Source organism: Wolffia australiana, chromosome 8 (assembly GCF_029677425.1).
Source record: "Wolffia australiana isolate 7733 chromosome 8, ASM2967742v1".
Taxonomy (NCBI): domain Eukaryota; kingdom Viridiplantae; phylum Streptophyta; class Magnoliopsida; order Alismatales; family Araceae; genus Wolffia; species Wolffia australiana.
Genome location: NC_135842.1, coordinates 2116312 through 2136812, shown reverse-complemented (window position 1 = coordinate 2136812; position 20501 = coordinate 2116312). Strand labels below are relative to the sequence as shown.

At 41.0% G+C, this 20501-nt stretch overlaps 2 pseudogenes; both read right to left on the bottom strand.

Annotated features, from left to right (window-relative positions):
* Positions 1 to 3091: 3091 nt before the first annotated feature.
* On the bottom strand, positions 3092 to 4621 carry LOC144706558 (expansin-A10 pseudogene; annotated as a pseudogene).
* An 8892-nt stretch (positions 4622 to 13513) lies between these two features.
* LOC144706557 (expansin-A10 pseudogene) lies at positions 13514 to 14866 on the bottom strand (annotated as a pseudogene).
* Positions 14867 to 20501: the final 5635 nt, after the last annotated feature.

Below are 20501 nucleotides of genomic sequence, written 5' to 3'. Positions count from 1 at the left end.
TACTGGCTAAAGTCAGTGTCATGAACTCATTGGCTGGTGACTCGCTGGACTACTGGCGTGTTTCTTAATTCAACTAGCCACTAGAATACTTTTTTTGTTCTTCTTGTTTTTCACTTAAAGTTTACTGGACTAATAATTCCAAAACATTTTGACATGAGATAAACTCTAGTCTTAAAGCACTATTTAGGATTTTAGGGAGAACAAATGGTCATGTTGAAGATTTTTAAGAACAAATATATGGAAGGAAATTTATAGAAAAATAGATATAAAAATAATAAAGTAATTCTAAAATGTGTATATTTTTAGTACTAAAAATCACTTTATCACATGTGTCTATTGTTGTCGGACCATCAATCAGAAGCACCCCAAGCACACCAAACGCTCTGACTCAAGGGCTGAAAAACTTAAAACAAAGCTAGAAGCACAGTTTAAATAGCATAAAGTGTAGTGGCAAGCGTCTTTTATGTTAATTGAAAACACAAAATTACACGTGAGTAAAATCAAGTAGAACGCTCTGAGCTTATGCTTAAAAACAAAGTGTAGTGGCGTGTGGAGTTGAATCCACAAGGAATGGGGCATAACAATGTCAAACATTCTGAGGTAATTCAGAAAATTAGATGAATAAATGAGGTTGGCTGAGATATATGAATCATGTATTTAGGAAGAAACTGGACTAGCTTTGCAACAAGTCTAAGATCTGATAATTCTGAGTAAATTGAGGACAAGTCGTAGGTAGAAATATAGAGAGAGCAAAGGTGATTAAGGTCTAATTATTACACCAAAAGGTTTGGCAAGCACAGATATGATCTCTTTAAGAAATCAATGACAAGTTTTAGAGGATAACAGCCCGCCAAACTCCATACTCCAAAGCTACTGGGAGGATGGACATGTGCCTATGGATCTCACTATGCACATATATCATATGTCAATATTCTCTCAGCAATTCAATATGGACAGAACTGCCCAAATTGAGCCATATGGGCAATCAAAAATGAGTAGGGTGAAAATGTTGGGCGGGTGATCCTCTGCTGTACAATCTGACTCAAAGCGTCCTTAGGCAGCCATATTGCACAGAAAAAGTAATTGGATGAGGGAGAAATAGCGGGTGGCCTTTCTCACCATCTGATCTAGACGGAATGTCCAGATCGCACCACATGTTCTAGGAAAAAAGGATTACGCATTAGTCTCACAAGGGTTATTTGAAAGGATTATAACTATATAATATATATGCGCTGCATAAGATATTTAAAAATTATATCGAGATGTCACCGCTCTTGCATGCTAATAACATGATAAACCCGTGTATATTTCCATACGTTAGGATTTTTGGTATTATTAACTTATCATTTTATCACTTGAATGAACTAAATATTTGTGCAATAGCTGTAAATTCTAATTTTGCACATTATGGTTATTTTTTACTAAACTCCTTGACTTCTTTGAAGTCAATAAATTGTATTGCTGATCGTATTCTATAGTTTCACATGTGCAGAATTTGTATGAATGAGAAGATGGTAATTCTTAAAGAGTTGGAAATTTTTGAGAGTTGAGTAATTCTCAATAGGGGCAAGAAAGGTGCAAAAGGTGCTGTGGGCCTACAAAGAGAGGTCTGAGAAGCGGGCCACAACCTGGCATGCCCATTGGGCTTCAAAAGACTTACAAAGAAAGAAGCTAAAGATTACTACGGAAGCTCTAAATCAATGGATAAAAAGAGGCAAAAGGGCAGAAAAAGAGCATAGAACATGCCCAAAGTGGTATTTTAGTATTTGTTCCAATGTATAAATATGCTGTTTTCTCCTTCATTTCCCCTCGTTCTGGAGGTGCGCTAGCAAGTGGCTGGCTAGCAAGATGCGGCATATGTCAGAATCCAGGTTGTTCTACATGCTTAAGGTAAGGTTATTGCAGTTGTCTCTTAGCCACATCTATTGAATGCATTGAGAAATGCCTTATCCTGGAAAAATCTAAGGACTCAGACTTGAGAGGAAGCATTGAGGGCTCAGTAAACTTCCACTGAGGTTTTTAAGAACTTAGGTCTACATTTTCCCATGATTATCTATCCATCGTCCCTTTAAAACAACACTTTCTCACTCTAAACACTCATTTTCCATACTTTCTCTCTCTAGAATCCACCCTTTCTGTACCTAGACTTCATCCATAGGCCAAGTTCATCCTCCCCAATTTCATAGAAAAATCTCCTTCATTTGCACTTTCAAATTCCATCTCAAACTCCTTCTACCCTCTTCTTCATTTTATCTCTCTATCTCCTCATTTGGACCTTTTCTCTCCCTAAAACCGTTTCGTTCTCTCTCTAAATCCATCTCTATTGCTCTCTAGACTCTGCTGCTCTCTCCACTTCGTCCCTAGAAACTTTTCATTAAAATTTTCACTTTTGAACCTTTCAAACTCAAATTATTTCTATCTTCGCTGTCCTTGTCCATTGGTGTGCACTGCGGCATGCGTCTTCATGAGCACACTTGCCCGCCGATCACGCGCGCGCCAGCTGCACCCACCGGCACGGAGGTATCAACAGTGAGCACTTACTTGATTTTTGGTAAGTCCAAAAGGTCAACCAGTTTGAACTGGTCGAAACTGGATCGAACAAGGTCGAACCCGCCATATAAAAACCGAAAAAAACAATAAAATTATATTCATTGATTAAAGAATATATAATCCCACCACCGCTCTGCCACCGTTGTGTTGATGCTCCAACGTCGCTTCACCACCGCGCGTCTCTGCTCTGCCGCCACTCTACCAACGCCACCGCGCAGTTCAGTGATCGCGGAGCAGGTAATTTCTGTTTTTTAGCATTTAAAATTATAAAATTAATGTCAGAAAAAAATTAATAAAATGCCATCAAATACAAAAAACAAAATTACACTTCGTCCTAGGGGTGTAATAGATTATTTAAACCCTTCACAACCATGATTTATTTTTATTTGAGTGATATTAAACACGTAAATTACATGAGAGTAGGCCGTTTAGGTTTTGAGGTTTTCCATTCTATGTCTAATTATATGTTTTCCACTAGGTTTCCTTGGTCTTCTGCATACTTTGAATTGTCGATAGAAGGGCATTTAAATTTGGAAGGACATTTGTTTATTCAATAGATACGATGTTTTCTGCTGACGCAATTTCTTTTCTTTCACTTTCTTCTACCACTAAAGATCACCCCTTCAGCTTGGGCCCTGCCAATGGCGGCAGGGCCAGCCGAGGGCACCCATTCCATGAATAATACAAATCGGTAAAACAGTTTAAAGTGTATGCAGGCGGGCTCCAGACGTGGCGCCGCAGCCCGAACCGGCTAGAACTGGTTGCCCTCGAAGGTCTGGCCAAAGGACCAGCCGCGAGGGGCGACGTCGTAGCTGACGACCGTCCTTCCGTCGCTGGTGGTGACCTTGAAGGAGAGGCTCTGGCTACCGAGGTTGGCGTTGCTTTGCCAGTTCTGGCCCCAGTTGCGAGAGGGCCTGCCAGTCGGAGGTGGGAGTCTTCAAGGCAACGGCGACGACGTCGCCAGCGCCTCCGACGTTGGTGACGAGAACGAGGTTGAAGAAGCTGTGGCCGTTGACGGTGAAGCGGATTCCGCCGGACTTCACGCAGGGGACGCGCTGGTAGGCGACGGGGACGATGCCGGCGCGGTACTGGGCGATTTTGAGGAAGGCGGGCTGGGCTAAGTCGAAGTGCTCGCGCGGGGTTGCACCAGCCGCCGTTGTCGCTGGGGATGGAAGGGTTGGGCGGGCAGAAGTTGGTGGCCGTGACGGTGATGGTTCCGGTAAGCACCATTTTGGGTCGCCGGCGCACTTGATCGTGTAGCAGGATCCGCAGCTCAGCCCGTTGTTGAACAGCGCCGTGCTTAGCGCCGCCGTGTTCGTCCCATAACCCTGGCTGTATAGGTTTCCGTATCCGCATGCCCCACCTGCATCATTATCAATTTTTAGTTCAGTTTTCTTCCTCTGTGTCTATCTCTGTCTTTACACCCCTCACTCTCTCTTTACAAATCTCTGCACCTATCTCTCCTCTACAACTCTCTACATATATCAGTCTCTAGTACTCTCTCCCTTTATAGTTCTCTACGTCCCTCCATTGGTCTCCCTCTATCTCTTTTTACAACTCTGTACAGCTCTCTATCTCTCTTGACATGTCTCGACAGTTATATACTTTTCTATAACTCTAAAACTCGAGAACTCTTTTTGGGTCGCGATTTTCTAGAGAAGCGATGTGAGATTCATCTCTTCTCTTTGTTTTCTCTCCGTCCATCTATCTCTCTTCCTCTCTGCCACTCAGTCACTCCTCGTTATGTTTATTGGGTACCGATGTCTCTCCATCCAGCTACCCACTTTTTTATCATCTCTTTCTTTACTTGCCTATCTGTCTCTGGCCACCGAAGATGAGAGAGAGACAAGGATCGATCCCTCACAGAAACTGGCGATCTGTCCATCTCTCTTCTCATGCGCATCTCGTTCTCTATCTCTCAAGAGGGGAAATACGTACCCATTGTGCCGGAGGCGTCGCCGCCGCCGTAGAAGGTGGCGTGGGCGTTCTGCCAGCCGCCCTGGGCGGCGCTCGACCGGAGAACCGTCGCGAAGAGGAGAACGCCGAGTACGAAGCCCGCCGCTGGTGCCATGGCTGGATGTGTAGAGAGAAAAGCTGGCTTGTTTCTGCCTTCTTCTTTCCTGAGTTAGGGAGGGAGATGTAGAGCTGTAAGAGAGAGAAGAAGAGCTGTAGAGAAGAAGAGCGGTAGAGAGATCAAGAGCTGTAGAGAGATAAAGAGCTGAAGAGAGAAGTTGATGATGGGCTGTGGAGGGGAGGTCGGTTGGTTTTATAAAGGGAGAAGGGAGCCTGGGCGGTGGGTCCTATGCAAATACTTTAGCGGTTTTCTCTAGTTGGGAGATCATAAGATTGTCTTTCTTGGTTGGGCCCACCAGGAACATGGGCTGGCTTGTTGCTGATGTGGACCGCCGCCGGAGACCAGCGTTGAAGCGGTTTCTCTCTCTCTCCTCCTCCCTCTCCCCATCTCTCCCTCTCTCCTCTGCCCCCTCTCTCTCCTTCTCTTCCCCTCTCTCTCCCCTCTCCCCCTTCTATCTCTCTCCCTTCTGTCTCCTTTTCCTCTCTCTCTCTTCCCCTCTCCCCTCTCTCTCCCTCCCCCTACCTTTCTCTCCCTTCTATCTCCTTCTTTTCCTCTCTCTCTCTATCCCCTTTCTTTAATCCACAAAACTAATCTCCATGTCCAAATCAGGGAGCAAATATTCCAGCTCGCATGTTACTCTATCTGTATAGATATCCAAAGTGAGTCTCTCCTTCGTGACAAAAAGAGACGTAGTCCGAGAGAGAAAGTGACGGTTGAAGATCCGGATCGTACGGCTAGACTTGGTGCATTGCATTAGACAGAGTTGATAACTTCCAGTTCGATGGTATTATCAAAACCATTTACTTTTAGAGAAATAGGTCGAGACCTTTGATATTTCTCCAATAAATGATCAGATTTCAAATTCAGAGAATACCAATAGTCAGGAAGTAGCTCCTAGGAAACGATATGGAGCAGCGGTGTTGTAGATAAATGGATAAGCTATAATCTAGGAAAGAAAATTCGACGAGGAAAGATAGAAAGAGATATAGAAGGATTAATAGTCACGACAAATAGATACCGGAGGATGGAGAGAGAGACATATAGATCGATACAGAAATAGATAAATAGAGAGAGAGAAAGAGAAAGAAATATAGATGGATAGGTTGATAGTTAGAGAGAGGGAGAGAGAGAGAAACAGTGAGGGGAAGAGGAAGATAAAGAGATAGATACGTGGGTCGAGGCGAGATAGACAAGGAAAGATCAGGGAAGGTAGAGAGAGTTGATAACTTCCAGTTCGATGGTATTATCAAAACCATTTACTTTTAGAGAAATAGGTCGAGACCTTTGATATTTCTCCAATAAATGATCAGATTCCAAATTCAGAGAATACCATTAGTCAGGAAGTAGCTCTAGGAAACGATATGGAGCAGCGGTGTTGTAGATAAATGGATAAGCTATAATCTAGGAAAGAAAATTCGACGAGGAAAGATAGAAAGAGATATAGAAGGATTAATAGTCACGACAAATAGATACCGGAGGATGGAGAGAGAGAGACATATAGATCGATACAGAAATAGATAAATAGAGAGAGAAAGAGAAAGAAATATAGATGGATAGGTTGATAGTTAGAGAGAGGGAGAGAGAGAAACAGTGAGAGGAAGAGGAAGATAAAGAGATAGATACGTGGGTCGAGGCGAGATAGACAAGGAAAGATCAGGGAAGGTAGAGAGAGCAAAAGATATCTGTTTGTCACTTGCCAGAGAACGTGATATTGATACGGAGAGATAGAGATAGATTGAAACACATGGTGGACAAAATAGTCACGACAGGAGGAGTCTGATGTAAGAGAGAGAAAACGACAGGGTTGAGACAAAATGTCGGTGTTGGTCTAGAGGGAGAGTGAGCAAATGATCAGTAGAGATAAGAGGGTATCGGTGAGAGAAAGAGATAGAGTGAAAAGAGGGTAGAGACGGAAAGAGAAATGCGCTCTTGTTTCAAAGCACCTGGTACTTAACCTGTAGAAATTTAAGCGAGACCGTCCCCTGTTGCAACCAGGAACATTCTTCCCACCAGCCTATCCATCATCTCTCGCATGCCCACGCAAACTTCTCAACAAGACCTTTGTGTGCCTGTTGTTGGGCCTCTATGCGTCCCTAGTGTGCGGGCCTCTCTATGCGCTTAGTGTGCCAGCGATTGGGTGAGAAGACAAAAATAAGGGGTGAATTATCCAATTCTAAACCCTTATCGTTGTTGATTTCAGCTTATGCAATACAATTTATAAAACCCTAACTTAAGACGTATAAAGGTAAGAGTAGGTATCGTCCAAGGAAGCTAGTAGGGTAATTCAATTAGTGATCTAAAATGAATAATTTGACCTAATTAGGGCTAATTTAATCTTCAATGAAGATCAAATCACTATAATTAGACGAAGAATTTGGAAAGGAGGGTAGAGGAGACGGGAAGAATAGAAGAGGTAAGGATCTCTAAATTGACTTCTTAGATCCAATAAAAGGGATCAAAGTAGTCACTTCAATGTCAATTCAATGTCAATTTGTTTTGGGGGGAACTGGTTATCCAAACTAACTTGCCACTTCTCATTAACTTACCTAATCTTTCCCAGGAGTCAAATTCTTTTTTCTTTGATGATTTCTTTGTTTTTAAATGTGCAAGTGGAATAGTTAGTTCAATTCAACAATCAATCCTATTTGGTACTTCAGTGTAAGGACTTGTGCATGCAGCTCAAGCCAGCGATTTGAGTATCATGCTAATATTAAGAACACCAATCAAGAGATTCATTAGAAAATAATCTAAATTACGAAAAAATTTAAAAATAAATACAAAGAAGCAAATATAGTTGATCTGGGCTGGTTCTCTTATCTGTCTTGCACATGTGAAACAGCCCCTTCCATAATGACCTCATCCATTTGAATTTCTATCTTTGTATTTAGGTTAAATGGTAAACACTGCCGTTTACTCCCAACAAGTAATGATTCTTTACATTCGATCTAGCCTTGATCTGAATGATCCAAACATAGAGATAGAGAGAAGAGGCCAATATGAGCAAACCCATAAATTGTGAACTCAAAACTACTCCAGGATTAAGAGCAATTAATAAATAAATATTGACCTATCTTAGCCATTGGATCAATATATCATTTTTTAATTAAATTTTGAATTACACGCAATGTTGTGTCGCTTCCTGATGGGCTGGAAAATTTTAACTGCATTTTGGCAGTTCTGTCTCGCTGCGCCAGTGTGCCCGAGGAAATAAAAATAAATAAAATACGTATCAATTTGCACTTACCTGTGCGCTTTTACCGGAGGCAACCTATCTGGTGTTGCAACGTCATCTCATGTGCGTGCATCTTTGTATGCAGACCACGGGCGGTGCACTTAGCGCCTCAAAAGATGCCTCTACCGATTGCATTTAAGTCGCCGGATTCTTTTTGAACCATCGAGATTTTATCGCGTGGGCCCACTAAAAAACTGACGCCACCAAACAATAATAGGAGATAGGCCCCTCTAATAACTTTCATATTAAGTATGCTAATATGATTATATTTAGATGTCTATTTGCATTGGATCACTCATATTTGCGTGTAATCAAGCTAAAAAATGATTTCATCTATTTTTAGAATGAATTCCTGACTTTTCTACATTTTTGTGTCTTTCGTGGAAATTTTCTTACGAGCGATTTTCAAAGAATATAATTTTTGAGACAGAATATGATTTTTTCTAGAACTTTCAGAAGGCGACAAATCCTAGTCCTTGCAGAAGATTGGGGCCAGCCACTCATTAGCTAAGTTAACGATAGGCATCAGCCAATCATTACCCAGCCAATCATTGCTTCGCAATTTGCGAACCGATGATTGCACTTATGACTGACAGGTTTTTTTGGGACCACACATTTTTGTATTAGATGACATGTGGACCAAGGCACAAAGGACAAAACATACTTTTATTTCTTTTTTTCTTTGAAATGGCACGAGCGATGTAGTGCGCTTCGTGTCCACTTATTTTAAAACAAAAGAAAGAAAAAATGAGAAAGAGGGTTTTGCGCGCATCGACGTGCCGCCAGGTCATCCTCGAGAAAGAGTCTTTCTTTCTTTTTTTATTTATTATTTCACTCTTTCTGTTTATCATTTTTAGGTACATTGGACTCCAAAAAGCGCATTCACGGAATACAAAATGCACAGAATTTCAAGCGCTTTGACTTCTTAACGGAAGTGCACGATGAGGAAGCTGGGGAGGAGAAAGAAAGAATCAAGGCCTAGGATTGGCTGAAATGTTCAGCCCTGCTTCAAACAGCCATAACGTTTGATCTACAACTCAGATTGAGCTGAAATGTTCAGCCCTGCTTCGTCTTCTTCTCCTCCTTTCATCCATATCTCGTGATGTATAAATAGAGGCCTGGATCACTGTAAAATTCATCTTGAACTTGCTTTCTACCTGTGTGGGCTGATTGAAAGATAGTGAGTTTTGAGATCCATCAAGTGTGTTCTTGGTGTCCTGGGTGTGTGGGCAGAAGCATTGGAGAAGAGGGTGAGCTTACTAGCCCTCATAAATTGCCCTGATCCTGGAAAAACGTAAGGATCTAAGGTAAGCGTCTTCGCCTTACGTTGTTTATTTTCCCGATATCATAGTTAGCGTAATTAGGCTTTATCGTATTCTTTTCACTTACATTTTACTTTCTTGTATCCTCGTACCTCGTCTCCCTATCCTGTCCATTTTACTTTATTTCACTACCATCCTTCACACACTCGTCCACCATCGTGTCCTCCAGATTACCTAACTCATGCCCATGCCGCTTCGCATAATTCATGTTAAGCTTACTCTTTTCTTTACTAAATAAATGAGCATATAACTTATATCCTTTTACTAGATCCCTTGCTCACATACTCTACTTTCCTTTTCATCTCTTTTCCATGGATCATCGCTATAATAAGAACTTAATTCCTTAATCAGTGTTCCATGGGGACACGGTCCATACTCATCACTAACTAAATATTCTTAAGTAAGCACCATTAAATATAACTTTTATTGAATAATCTCAATTACCAACGATGAATTAACACCCCTAAGTTTGAGATTATCACCATATGTTTCTCTCTCTCCATATTTCCCTAAGAAAACCATAGAAAAATTGAGATTAATTCGACAAGACCCGCAATTATTTTTATTCAACTTGTAGTCTGAGCTTTTTAAGCGCGAATTTGTAACCACAATTTAAAAAGAGTCCCTCTCACTTTAGAAATTACTTTAAACTCCCAAATTGCTTATGATTATATCCTTTTCTACTTAAAAATTCATTTCTTCCTCGAAACAATTCCACAAATTCAACAAAAATCTAGAAAAATCTATAATGTTCAGTAATCCATCCAACGTCAATTGACATTAAAATTATTTTTTAAACCTGCATCTCCATTCAAGCAGAGTTATTCCAAGGTTAAATAAGTTCCATAAAATTCTTAAATAAACATGAAATTAGAATAAAATCAGAATTCACTTGGAATAATAATTAACATGTAAATATATGATAACAAGTCTATTTTAAACTCTTTAGATGAAGAAACTTATGCTAATAAATTGAATTAAACACCAAATTTAGGGTGTTTTCAGTGGGCTCCTTGTGTGGCCGTGCTCGATGGCTACTGGCTAAAGTCAGTGTCATGAACTCGCTGGCTGGTGACTCGCTGGACTACTGGCGTGTTTCTTAATTCAACTAGCCACTAGAATACTTTTTTTTTGTTCTTCTTGTTTTTCACTTAAAGTTTACTGGACTAATAATTCCAAACATTTTTCGACATGAGATAAACTCTAGTCTTAAAGCACTATTTAGGATTTTAGGAGAACAAATGGTCATGTTGAAGATTTTAAGAACAAATATATGGAAGGAAATTTATAGAAAAATAGATATAAAAATAATAAAGTAATTCTAAAATGTGTATATTTTAGTACTAAAAATCACTTTATCACATGTGTCTATTATTGTTGTCGGACCATCAATCAGAAGCACCCCACAAGCACACCAAACGCTCTGACTCAAGGGCTGAAAAACTTAAAAACAAAGCTAGAAGCACAGTTTAAATAGCATAAAGTGTAGTGGCAAGCGTCTTTTATGTTAATTGAAAACACAAAATTACACGTGAGTAAAATCAAGTAGAACGCTCTGAACTTATGCTTAAAAACAAAGTGTAGTGGCGTGTGGAGTTCGAATCCACAAGGAATGGGGCATAACAATGTCAAACATTCTGAGGTAATTCAGAAAATTAGATGAATAAATGAGGTTGGCTGAGATATATGAATCATGTATTTAGGAAGAAACTGGACTAGCTTTGCAACAAGTCTAAGATCTGATAATTACGAGTAAATTGAGGACAAGTCGTAGGTAGAAATATAGAGAGAGCAAAGGTGATTAAGGTCTAATTATTACACCAAAAAGGTTTGGCAAGCACAGATATGATCTCTTTAAGAAATCAATGACAAGTTTTAGAGGGGATAACAGCCCGCCAAACTCCATACTCCAAAGCTACTGGGAGGATGGACATGTGCCTATGGATCTCACTATGCACATATATCATATGTCAATATTCTCTCAGCAATTCAATATGGACAGAACTGCCCAAATTGAGCCATATGGGCAATCAAAAATGAGTAGGGTGAAAATGTTGGGCGGGTGATCCTCTGCTGTACAATCTGACTCAAAGCGTCCTTAGGCAGCCATATTGCACAGAAAAAGTAATTGGATGAGGGAGAAATAGCGGGTGGCCTTTCTCACCATACGATCTAGACGGAATGTCCAGATCGCACCACATGTTCTAGGAAAAAAAGGATTACGCATTAGTCTCACAAGGGTTATTTGAAAGGATTATAACTATATAATATATGTGCGCTGCATAAGATATTTAAAAAATTATATCGAGATGTCACCGCTCTTGCATGCTAATAACATGATAAACCCGTGTATATTTCCATACGTTTAGGATTTTTGGTATTATTAACTTATCATTTTATCACTTGAATGAACTAAATATTTGTGCAATAGCTGTAAATTCTAATTTTTGCACATTATGGTTATTTTTTACTAAACTCCTTGACTTCTTTGAAGTCAATAAATTGTATTGCTGATGCGTATTCTATAGTTTCACATGTGCAGAATTTGTATGAATGAGAAGATGGTAATTCTTAAAGAGTTGGAAATTTTTTGAGAGTTGAGTGATTCTCAATAGGGGCAAGAAAGGTGCAAAAGGTGCTGTGGGCCTACAAAAGAGAGGTCTGAGGAAACGGGCCACAACCTGGCATGCCCATTGGGCTTCAAAAGACTTACAAAGAAAGAAGCTAAAGATTACTACGGGAAGCTCTAAATCAATGGATAAAAAGAGGCAAAGGGCAAGAAAAGAGCATAGAACATGCCCAAAGTGGTATTTTAGTATTTGTTCCAATGTATAAATATGCTGTTTTCTCCTTCATTTCCCCTCGTTCTGGAGGTGCTCTAGCAAGTGGCTGGCTAGCAAGATAAGGCATATTTCAGAATCCAGGTTGTTCTACATGCTTAATGTAAGGTTATTGAAGTTTTCTCTTAGCCACATCTATTGAATGCATTGAGAAATGCCTTATCCTGGAAAAATCTAAGGACTCAGACTTGAGAGGAAGCATTGAGGGCTCAGTAAACTTCCACTGAGGTTTTTAAGAACTTAGGTCTACATTTTCCCATGATTATCTATCCATCCCTTTAAAACAACACTTTCTCACTCTAAACACTCATTTTCCATACTTTCTCTCTCTAGAATCCACCCTTTCTGTACCTAGACTTCATCCATAGGCCAAGTTCATCCTCCCCAATTTCATAGAAAAATCTCCTTCATTTGCACTTTCAAATTCCATCTCAAACTCCTTCTACCCTCTTCTTCATTTTATCTCTCTATCTCCTCATTTGGACCTTTTCTCTCCCTAAAACCGTTCTCTCTCTCTAAATCCATCTCTATTGCTCTCTAGACTCTGCTGCTCTCTCCACTTCGTCCCTAGAAACTTTTCATTAAAATTTTCACTTTTGAACCTTTCAAACTCAAATTATTTCTATCTTCGCTGTCCTAGTCCATTGGTGTGCACTGCACGGCAGCACGCGTCTTCAGCGAGCACACTTGCCCGCCGGTCACGCGCTGCCACAGCTGCACCCACCGGGCACGGAGGTATCAACAGTGAGCACTTACTTGATTTTTGGTAAGTCCAAAGAGGTCAACCAGTTTGAACTGGTCGAAACTGGATCGAACAAGGTCGAACCGCCATATAAAAACCGAAAAAAAAACAATAAAATTATATTCATTGATTAAAAGAATATATAATCCCACCACCGCTCTGCCACCGTTGTGTTGATGCTCCAACGTCGCTTCACCACCGCCGCGTCTCTGCTCTGCCGCCACTCTACCAACGCCACCGCCAGTCGCCCCAGTGATCGCGGAGCAGGTAATTTCTGTTTTTAGCATTTAAAATTATAAAATTAATGTCAGAAAAAATTAATAAAATGCCATCAAATACAAAAACAAAATTACACTTCGTCCTAGGGGTGTAATAGATTATTTAAACCCTTCACAACCATGATTTATTTTTATTTGAGTGATATTAAACACGTAAATTACATGAGAGTAGGCCGTTTAGGTTTTGAGGTTTTTCCCATTCTATGTCTAATTATATGTTTTCCACTAGGTTTCCTTGGTCTTCTGCATACTTTGAATTGTCGATAGAAGGGCATTTAAATTTGGAAGGACATTTGTTTATTCAATAGATACGATGTTTTCTGCTGACGCAATTTCTTTTCTTTCACTTTCTTCTACCACTAAAGATCACCCCTTCAGCTTGGGCCCTGCCAATGGCAGCAGGGCCAGCCGAGGCACCCATTCCATGAATAATACAAATCGGTAAAACAGTTTAAAAGTGTATGCAGGCGGGCTCCAGACGTGGCGCCGCAGCCCGAACCGGCTAGAACTGGTTGCCCTCGAAGGTCTGGCCAAAGGACCAGCCGCGAGGGGCGACGTCGTAGCTGACGACCGTCCTTCCGTCGCTGGTGGTGACCTTGAAGGAGAGGCTCTGGCTACCGAGGTTGGCGTTGCTTTGCCAGTTCTGGCCCCAGTTGCGAGAGAGGGCCTGCCAGTCGGAGGTGGGAGTCTTCAAGGCAACGGCGACGACGTCGCCAGCGCCTCCGACGTTGGTGACGAGAACGAGGTTGAAGAAGCTGTGGCCGTTGACGGTGAAGCGGATTCCGCCGGACTTCACGCAGGGGACGCGCTGGTAGGCGACGGGGACGATGCCGGCGCGGTACTGGGCGATTTTGAGGAAGGCGGGCTGGGCTAAGTCGAAGTGCTCGCGCGGGGGGTTGCACCAGCCGCCGTTGTCGCTGGGGATGGAAGGGTTGGGCGGGCAGAAGTTGGTGGCCGTGACGGTGATGGTTCCGGTAAGCACCATTTTGGGTCGCCGGCGCACTTGATCGTGTAGCAGGATCCGCAGCTCAGCCCGTTGTTGAACAGCGCCGTGCTTAGCGCCGCCGTGTTCGTCCCATAACCCTGGCTGTATAGGTTTCCGTATCCGCATGCCCCACCTGCATCATTATCCAATTTTTAGTTCAGTTTTCTTCCTCTGTGTCTATCTCTGTCTTTACACCCTCACTCTCTCTTTACAAATCTCTGCACCTATCTCTCCTCTACAACTCTCTACATATATCAGTCTCTAGTACTCTCTCCTTTATATTTCTCTACGTCCCTCCATTGCTCTCCTCTATCTCTTTTACAACTCTGTACAGCTCGCTATCTCTCGTTACAGTTCTCTACATTTATTTACTTTTCTAGAACTCTAAAACTCGAGAACTCTTTTTGGGTCGCGATTTTCTAGAGAAGCGATGCGGAGATTCATCTCTTCTCTTTGTTTTTTCTCTCCGTCCATCTATCTCTCTTCCTCTCTGCCACTCAGTCACTCCCTCGTTATGTTTATTGGGTACCGATGTCTCTCCATCTAGCTACCCAATTTTTTATCATCTCTTTATTTACTTGCCTATCTGTCTCTGGCAACCGAAGCTGAGAGAGAGAAAAGGATCGATCCCTCACAGAAACTGGCGATCTGTCCATCTCTCTTCTCATGCGCATCTCGTTATCTATCTCTCCAAGGAGGGAAATACGTACCCATTGTGCCGGAGGCGTCGCCGCCGCCGTAGAAGGTGGCGTGGGCGTTCTGCCAGCCGCCCTGGGCGGCGCTCGACCGGAGAACCGTCGCGAAGAGGAGAACGCCGAGTACGAAGCCCGCCGCTGGTGCCATGGCTGGATGTGTAGAGAGAAAACCTGGCTTGTTTCTGCCTTCTTCTTTCCTGAGTTAGAGAGCGAGATGTAGAGCTGTAAGAGAGAAGAAGAGCTGTAGAGAGAAGAAGAGCTGTAGAGAGATAAAGAGCTGTAGAGAGATAAAGAGCTGAAGAGAGAAGTTGATGATGGGCTGTGGAGGGGAGGTCGGTTGGTTTTATAAAGGGAGAAGGGAGCCTGGGCGGTGGGTCCTATGCAAATACTTTAGCGGTTTTCTCTAGTTGGGAGATCATAAGATTGTCTTTCTTGGTTGGGCCCACCAGGAACATGGGCTGGCTTGTTGCTGATGTGGACCGCCGCCGGAGCCAGCGTTGAAGCGGTTTTCTCTCTCTCTCCTCACTCCCTCTCACCATCTCTCCCTCTCTCCTCTGCCCCCTCTCTCTCCTTCTCTTCCCCTCTCTCCCCTCTCTCCCCTTCTATCTCTCTCCTTCTGTCTCCTTTCCCTCTCTCTCTCTCTTCCCCTCTCCCCCCCTCTATCTCCCTCCCCCTACCTTTCTCTCCCTTCTATCTCCTTCTTTTCCTCTCTCTCTCTATCCCCTTTCTTTAATCCACAAAACTAATCTCCATGTCCAAATCAGGGAGCAAATATTCCAGCTCGCATGTTACTCTATCTGTATAGATATCCAAAGTGAGTCTCTCCTTCGTGACAAAAAAGAGACGTAGTCCGAGAGAGAAAGTGACGGTTGAAGATCCGGATCGTACGGCTAGACTTGGTGCATTGCATTAGACAGAGTTGATAACTTCCAGTTCGATGGTATTATCAAAACCATTTACTTTTAGAGAAATAGGTCGAGACCTTTGATATTTCTCCAATAAATGATCAGATTCCAAATTCAGAGAATACCAATAGTCAGGAAGTAGCTCCTAGGAAACGATATGGAGCAGCGGTGTTGTAGATAAATGGATAAGCTATAATCTAGGAAAGAAAATTCGACGAGGAAAGATAGAAAGAGATATAGAAGGATTAATAGTCACGACAAATAGATACCGGAGGATGGAGAGAGAGACATATTGATAGATACAGAAATAATTAAATAGAGAGAGAAAGAGAAAGAAATATAGATAGATAGGTTGACAGTTAGAGAGGGAGAGAGAGAGAAACAGTGAGAGGAAGAGGAAGATAAAGAGATAGATACGTGGGTCGAGGCGAGATAGACAAGGAAAGATCAGGGAAGGTAGAGAGAGTTGATAACTTCCAGTTCGATGGTATTATCAAAACCATTTACTTTTAGAGAAATAGGTCGAGACCTTTGATATTTCTCCAATAAATGATCAGATTCCAAATTCAGAGAATACCAATAGTCAGGAAGTAGCTCCTAGGAAACGATATGGAGCAGCGGTGTTGTAGATAAATGGATAAGCTATAATCTAGGAAAGAAAATTCGACGAGGAAAGATAGAAAGAGATATAGAAGGATTAATAGTCACGACAAATAGATACCGGAGGATGGAGAGAGAGAGACATATAGATCGATACAGAAATAGATAAATAGAGAGAGAAAGAGAAAGAAATATAGATGGATAGGTTGATAGTTAGAGAGAGGGAGAGAGAGAGAAACAGTGAGAGGAAGAGGAAGATAAAGAGATAGATACGTGGGTCGAGGCGAGATAGACAAGGAAAGATCAGGGAAGGTAGAGAGAGTTGATAACTTCCAGTTCGATGGTATTATCAAAACCATTTACTTTTAGAAATAGGTCGAGACCTTTGATATTTCTCCAATAAATGATCAGATTCCAAATTCAGAGAATACCAATAGTCAGGAAGTAGCTCCTGAAACGATATGGAGCAGCGGTGTTGTAGATAAATGGATAAGCTATAATCTAGGAAAGAAAATTCGACGAGGAAAGATAGAAAGAGATATAGAAGGATTAATAGTCACGACAAATAGATACCGGAGGATGGAGAGAGAGAGACATATAGATCGATACAGAAATAGATAAATAGAGAGAGAGAAAGAGAAAGAAATATAGATGGATAGGTTGATAGTTAGAGAGAGGAGAGAGAAACAGTGAGAGGAAGAGGAAGATAAAGAGATAGATACGTGGGTCGAGGCGAGATAGACAAGGAAAGATCAGGGAAGGTAGAGAGAGTTGATAACTTCCAGTTCGATGGTATTATCAAAACCATTTACTTTAGAGAAATAGGTCGAGACCTTTGATATTTCTCCAATAAATGATCAGATTCCAAATTCAGAGAATACCCATAGTCAGGAAGTAGCTCCTAGGAAACGATATGGAGTAGCGGTGTTGTAGATAAATGGATAAGCTATAATCTAGGAAAGAAAATTCGACGAGGAAAGATAGAGAGAGATATAGATGGCTAAATAGTCACGACAAAAAGAAAACGGAGGATGGAGAGAGAGACATATTGATAGATACAGAAATAATTAAATAGAGAGAGAAAGAGAAAGAAATATAGATAGAGAGGTTGACAGTTAGAGAGAGGGAGAGAGAGAGACAGTGAGATGAAGATGAAGATAAAGAGATAGATACGTGGGTCGAGGCGAGATAGACAAGGAAAGATCAGGAAGGTAGAGAGAGTTGATAACTTCCAGTTCGATGGTATTATCAAAACCATTTACTTTTAGAGAAATAGGTCGAGACCTTTGATATTTCTCCAATAAATGATCAGATTCCAAATTCAGAGAATACCAATAGTCAGGAAGTAGCTCCTAGGAAACGATATGGAGCAGCGGTGTTGTAGATAAATGGATAAGCTATAATCTAGGAAAGAAAATTCGACGAGGAAAGATAGAAAGAGATATAGAAGGATTAATAGTCACGACAAATAGATACCGGAGGATGGAGAGAGAGAGACATATAGATCGATACAGAAATAGATAAATAGAGAGAGAAAGAGAAAGAAATATAGATGGATAGGTTGATAGTTAGAGAGAGGAGAGAGAGAAACAGTGAGAGGAAGAGGAAGATAAAGAGATAGATACGTGGGTCGAGGCGAGATAGACAAGGAAAGATCAGGGAAGGTAGAGAGAGTTGATAACTTCCAGTTCGATGGTATTATCAAAACCATTTACTTTTAGAGAAATAGGTCGAGACCTTTGATATTTCTCCAATAAATGATCAGATTCCAAATTCAGAGAATACCAATAGTCAGGAAGTAGCTCTAGGAAACGATATTGAGCAGCGGTGTTGTAGATAAATGGATAAGCTATAATCTAGGAAAGAAAATTCGACGAGGAAAGATAGAAAGAGATATAGAAGGATTAATAGTCACGACAAATAGATACCGGAGGATGGAGAGAGAGAGACATATAGATCGATACAGAAATAGATAAATAGAGAGAGAAAGAGAAAGAAATATAGATGGATAGGTTGATAGTTAGAGAGAGGAGAGAGAGAGAACAGTGAGAGGAAGAGGAAGATAAAGAGATAGATACGTGGGTCGAGGCGAGATAGACAAGGAAAGATCAGGAAGGTAGAGAGTTGATAACTTCCAGTTCGATGGTATTATCAAAACCATTTACTTTTAGAGAAATAGGTCGAGACCTTTGATATTTCTCCAATAAATGATCAGATCCCAAATTCAGAGAATACCAATAGTCAGGAAGTAGCTCCTAGGAAACGATATGGAGCAGCGGTGTTGTAGATAAATGGATAAGCTATAATCTAGGAAAGAAAATTCGACGAGGAAAGATAGAAAGAGATATAGAAGGATTAATAGTCACGACAAATAGATACCGGAGGATGGAGAGAGAGAGACATATATATCGATACAGAAATAGATAAATAGAGAGAGAGAAGAGAAAGAAATATAGATGGATAGGTTGATAGTTAGAGAGAGGGAGAGAGAGAGAAACAGTGAGAGGAAGAGGAAGATAAAGAGATAGATACGTGGGTCGAGGCGAGATAGACAAGGAAAGATCAGGAAGGTAGAGAGTTGATAACTTCCAGTTCGATGGTATTATCAAAACCATTTACTTTAGAGAAATAGGTCGAGACCTTTGATATTTCTCCAATAAATGATCAGATTCCAAATTCAGAGAATACCAATAGTCAGGAAGTAGCTCTAGGAAACGATATGGAGCAGCGGTGTTGTAGATAAATGGATAAGCTATAATCTAGGAAAGAAAATTCGACGAGGAAAGATAGAAAGAGATATAGAAGGATTAATAGTCACGACAAATAGATACCGGAGGATGGAGAGAGAGAGACATATAGATCGATACAGAAATAGATAAATAGAGAGAGAGAAAGAGAAAGAAATATAGATGGATAGGTTGATAGTTAGAGAGAGGAGAGAGAGAAACAGTGAGAGGAAGAGGAAGATAAAGAGATAGATACGTGGGTCGAGGCGAGATAGACAAGGAAAGATCAGGGAAGGTAGAGAGAGTTGATAACTTCCAGTTCGATGGTATTATCAAAACCATTTACTTTTAGAGAAATAGGTCGAGACCTTTGATATTTCTCAATAAATGATCAGATTCCAAATTCAGAGAATACCAATAGTCAGGAAGCTCCTAGGAAACGATATGGAGCAGCGGTGTTGTAGATAAATGGATAAGCTATAATCTAGGAAAGAAAATTCGACGAGGAAGATAGAAAGAGATATAGAAGGATTAATAGTCACGACAAATAGATACCGGAGGATGGAGAGAGAGAGACATATAGATCGATACAGAAATAGATAAATAGAGAGAGAGAAAGAAATATAGATGGATAGGTTGATAGTTAGAGAGGGAGAGAGAGAGAAACAGTGAGAGGAAGAGGAAGATAAAGAGATAGATACGTGGGTCGAGGCGAGATAGACAAGGAAAGATCAGGGAAGGTAGAGAGAGTTGATAACTTCCAGTTCGATGGTATTATCAAAACCATTTACTTTTAGAGAAATAGGTCGAGACCTTTGATATTTCTCCAATAAATGATCAGATTCCAAATTCAGAGAATACCAATAGTCAGGAAGTAGCTCCTAGGAAACGATATGGAGCAGCGGTGTTGTAGATAAATGGATAAGCTATAATCTAGGAAAGAAAATTCGACGAGGAAAGATAGAAAGAGATATAGAAGGATTAATAGTCACGACAAATAGATACCGGAGGATGGAGAGAGAGAGACATATAGATCGATACAGAAATAGATAAATAGAGAGAAAGAGAAAGAAATATAGATGGATAGGTTGATAGTTAGAGAGAGGGAGAGAGAGAGAAACAGTGAGAGGAAGAGGAAGATAAAGAGATAGATACGTGGGTCGAGGCGAGATAGACAAGGAAAGATCAGGGAAGGTAGAGAGAGTTGATAACTTCCAGTTCGATGGTATTATCAAAACCATTTACTTTTAGAGAAATAGGTCGAGACCTTTGATATTTCTCCAATAAATGATCAGATTCCAAATTCAGAGAATACCAATAGTCAGGAAGTAGCTCCTAGGAAACGATATGGAGCAGCGGTGTTGTAGATAAATGGATAAGCTATAATCTAGGAAAGAAAATTCGACGAGGAAAGATAGAAAGAGATATAGAAGGATTAATAGTCGACAAATAGATACCGGAGGATGGAGAGAGAGAGACATATAGATCGATACAGAAATAGATAAATAGAGAGAGAAGAGAAAGAAATATAGATGGATAGGTTGATAGTTAG